This window comes from Tupaia chinensis, unplaced genomic scaffold (assembly GCF_000334495.1).
Source record: "Tupaia chinensis unplaced genomic scaffold, TupChi_1.0 Scaffold143591_1, whole genome shotgun sequence".
NCBI classification, from domain to species: Eukaryota; Metazoa; Chordata; class Mammalia; order Scandentia; family Tupaiidae; genus Tupaia; species Tupaia belangeri.
In genome coordinates this window covers 1477842-1482661 of record NW_006203437.1, presented here as the reverse complement: position 1 = coordinate 1482661, position 4820 = coordinate 1477842, and positions in this window count along the sequence as shown.

Below are 4820 nucleotides of genomic sequence, written 5' to 3'. Positions count from 1 at the left end.
ACCTCCGCGGGGCTGGGGCCCTTGCCGCCTCGGTAGCCATGCTCTGTCCGACGGTCCGGCGGGAGCCACCCCACTTCACGTCTCTCAGGGGGTCAGAACTCAAGAAGAAGTTTTTCAGGTGGTTTTTACTTTACACTTTTGTGTCTTTCCTTTTTTTTTTTTTTTTTTTCCCTTTGGAGAGATTTTCGCTATAGGGCGTGTGCACTCGCAAGACTGACAGAGAGACACAGAGACAGAAAGCGAGAAATCACCCCCCAGGGGGGATGGTCACACTGCAATCCCTTCTCCTCCATTCTCCTCTTGGGATCTTGGGTGCGCACGCACACACGCCCGGCGTGTTTTAAGCCACCGGGTCCGGGACGCGAACCGTGGTCGACTACGTGGGAATCCAGTGACATAGCCATTACGCTAACTGCTGGTTCCCTTCTGTCTCTGTCTTGAGCCAGAGTTCAAAGGAGCTCTTTCAAGGTACTGAAGCCGGGGGTTCCTACACGATTTATCCCAGTGTCGCTCATTCAGCAGAGTGCACTGCACATGTCCTGGCAGCTGGCACTGAGGTGAGGGTGGGGGAAAGGACTTCCATGCCTTCTCTGAGCTCGCTGCACAGTAGCAGACCCAGGGAAGCAGAGGGTCGTGCATTGGTGCAGGGCTGCAGGAGTGCGTCAGCGTGTGATGCAATGATATCGCGCAAATTGTTAAACAGCCCTACACATCAATGTAGCAGCCGTCCCAAGGATGAAAACTGAAGTCACCTAGCACTAGAAGAAGCCACATTGACCTAGATATATGACAGGGTCACGTTATCCTCTGTGTCACTCTCAGCTGTGTCCTGGCCTACGTGGAGACAGAGTTAACAGCTAACAGTGCCCTACTCAGGAGGACGTCTAGGACGTGCCGACCGAGCTGACCGGGCAGGCACGGCTCCGTCGCTCACCTCGCCCCTCAGTGCACACTCTGGCTGTGAAGGGTTCTCGGGCCCTTGCAGGGCAAAGCCGCCTTCTCACCTGCTCTGCCTTGGAGAGCAGAGGGACAGCTCTCATGTGTTTCAGGTGTGTCCTCTCCAGGACTGGAGGCGATGAGGTGACTAGGTGCCGAGTCCCCGTGTCCCGTCAGGGGAACAGGACCTGTCATAGCCGAGACTGTCCTCAGGAGCCACATGCTTCACTTCCAAATGAACGAAAACATGTCCACAGGAAGCGTTGGGCAAGAATGTTCATGGCAGCTGTGCTCAGAATCACCAAGCACTGCGGCAGCTCCAGACAGGTGGAGGGCTTACTCAGGAAGTATGGGCAAAACCCATTCTGACCAGGAGGGCCGAGCCAGCCCTGCAGTGAGAGGCAGACCTATGGGTGTCTGCTGAGCAAAGGTAGTGAGGGTGCACGCTGCGTCTGCCTGGCTCCGTGCACACGCAAGGGTGAGACGGCCAGAGGAGGGGCTGATGGCAGCGCAGAGGGAACCTGACTGGACCCAGACGGAGGTCCTGGAACACGCTGTCCACGCGTGCTGTCCACACGCCTTCAGACTGGCTGAGGATGGGGTGGGTCACGGTGTGAAAACCATGTGAGACGTGCCTCCCAGCCCCCAAGTCTGTCTCTCTCTCTCTCATGAAAGAAATGAACCTAAACGAAAATATCAAAAGAAAAGTGAAAGGGGCAAAGCAGAACATGCTGTTAGAGGTCACGGCGATATCCACGAGGTGGGGACGGGGCAGGCTATTGGCTAAGAACGGGCTCAGGGGACTCCTGGGGCAGGTGCAAATGTTCTGTTTGGTGTCAAGAGGGCATGCATTTCTCAAATGGACTGAATAATATCCTCAATAGCTGAACATTTAATTGTGTGTGGATTATTTCGCAATAAAAAATAGATTTTTAAAAACTAACTTTTTAAAAATTGCTCTGTAAGCCCACTTGATCTTATTAGTCAACTAAAAAATACATGCATGGATAATAACCATGAATTAAAATGGAAACATTAAATAAAAATATTCCTCCCTTGTGGGGAGGGGGTGCTGTCTCACTTTCTTTTTCCCTCCTGATGGCAACGTGGCTGCTGCTGCTCCCATCATAATGTCTATGTTCAATGAAGAAACAGCATAGAGGAGCTCACCACTTGCTCTTTTATTAGAAAACTCAAGCTCAGCCAGACTTCTGAGCAGACACGTCGTGTGGGCAGAAGTGCATCACCTAGCTGCCAGCAGTCAGAGGAAGGATGCAGTTGGCATCTAACTGGCACCTGGCCCAAGACCTAAGTGTGGTTTTGTTACTGAGGGAGAACTGAGGAATGAATATTGGCTATTGACAATTTCTAACTTACGTAGTTAATGAAGAATTCTTACCTCTATGATTTTTGGTCTGGGTATTTGTCTATCCAGAGGATATAAAAAACAGAAAATGTCAGGAGGGGATGTTTTTTCCAAATGCTGAAAGTTAACAGAAATAATTATATTTCTAAGCAGACTGTATTAGGATGTGTAAGCACTTTTCTGAGTATATTCCTGTCCTTGGTAGATTCCCAGGAGTGGTATTACTGGATCATAGGGTAGTTCTGGTTGTAGATCTTGGAGGAACCTCCACAGTGTTCTCCACAGCCGGGCCAGTTCTCATTCCCACCAGCAGTGTAGGCGAGCTCCGTGCACGGCAGCAATGCCGGCACCTATCATTCTTTATTTCTTAACCTCAGCCGTTCTGACTGAGGGTAGGTGGTAATTCACTGTGGTTTTGATTTGCATCTCCCTTATGATGAGCAATGCTGAACATTTTTCTGTATGCTTTTTGGCCACTTGTATGTCTTCTTTGGAGAGTTGTCTGTTCAGCTCATATTCTTGTCTTTTCATTGGAGGGAGGGAACCACGGGAGGAAAAAACAGAGCTTTTAACAGGTACAAAAATGGAAAATCATCTGCTGATGACAATGCGTTTGATAACATCTTTAGACTAATAAGCAGTGTATTCATGCTGGGAAAATTTTTTCTTATGCTGTGAAGATGTACAGGGATTAAATGTAAAACAAATTAGAAAAAAACTTTATGAAAAACAGTATAAAAATATGCATGGAACTCATTTTTTGGGTACCAAAATAAATTCATATTTTGGTTGCAAAATATAAAAACAAATTAAAAGGCTATAAATTGTCACCTGCTCGCGACTCGGCTCCCACACGGAAGGCCACTTGACACCGGCAACTCCGTGTGCGCCTTGCTGCTGCTCACCCGGAACAGGGGAAGACAGTGCCCGCACAAACACTCACGCAGTGGGTGAGAGCGACCACACGCAGGGCCGGGATGCAGCCACGCCGCCATACGCTGCGTAGTTACTCGGATTCCTGTGCTCCAATTCGATTCAATGCTTAATTAAGTCGTCATTTTCTAACTGAGCTTCAGTGTGTGGCGCTAACGTCCCTCCTGATTTATCCTGCCGAGAGTTCCTAGGTGAGAACTCTGCAGGAGTCGTAAGTAAAACATGTACTTTTGCCAATCGAAAACATGTGGGTGCTTTCATATTTTATGTGACAGATTTCATTTGCTGTCGTGATTCACAGATGACAATAATTATCATTTATTTACAGGCTGACATTTCTTTTCAGCTGTAGGAGTTGTTCCGCCTGAGACACCCACCGGCCACTGAAACGCTGGCATGCCACAGTATTCACGTACTGTTTATTTTCTGGCAAACATTTCTTTTTATTTATGTAACACTACTATTTTCTTGGTAACTATGGAACTTCAACATAAAAATAATTATGCGTCAGTGTGTGTACACAACCCATTTTCTGTGATTATATGTTAATGTATAGTAAATTATAATTATTTAAGTGAATTTCCACATACAAATATTTGTTTCTTAGGGAACTTTATCCTTTTTTTTTGTCTGTAAATAGTCCAAATCAACATCCATTACTGCCAGCTTTCATGGCTGAGGTGTGCAACTTTTTTTAAGTAAGGACAGATATGTGTAAGGTTGACCTGAAGGGACCCTAACACATACCAAACAATCTCTGATAAACAGGCATCACATTTTAACTTTATTTCTCAAGGTTTTTTCCTTATTAGATTGCACTAGCTAAAGGGGAAATAAATTATTGTCAGAATGGCCCAGATATTTTCACCCTTCATTGGTTCCTGCAATACTAACACGTATACCACCCGTGAAAACACAGAAGGCTCAACTGTTGCATTTTTGTTAAATAATCACTGGAAATAAGCTACAGATTGTAAAAGTCCACCCCAACCTCATATCCCATCAGCATGAGCCCCTCCCGCTGTCTGTGCCTCATCTGGGTGGTCTCTGCTTCCCGTCCACGCCCTCACTCTCCACTCCCTCCCAGACACACTCTCATTCTCACCCTTCCCTGTGGCTGAGCCTTCCCCGGTCACATGTGCTCTTCTCAGTCAGTCCGTCCCCGGTTACCTGATTGCCCATCTCGGACACAGCTGGTTTCCCCCTTCTTGGAACACCAGTCTATTGATTTCCAGGAACCCATCTTTCCAGCTTTCTCTGGCCACATCTATCTGTCTTTCTGTTTCACGTCCTGGGTCTTTTTTTCTTTCTGATCTCTAAACGTTGGGCTCTCTCACGCACACTGATGGTTGATTTTAGTAATTAGGCATCACACGAAGTCATGCTACCAAAAAGCAGACAGTACATACCTCTCAGTCTTTCTTAAACATCTTCCATTCAACATACAGATTTCAGCTATCCAAATTAGCATCACAGTTATGTGGAAGATACACAATTCAAAAGTAACAGAACCACATGTAATTTTGAAGTCCAAGACCTCAAGGAGCCCTCCAGTTTAGCATTTACATGGCGTTTTATTATTCTA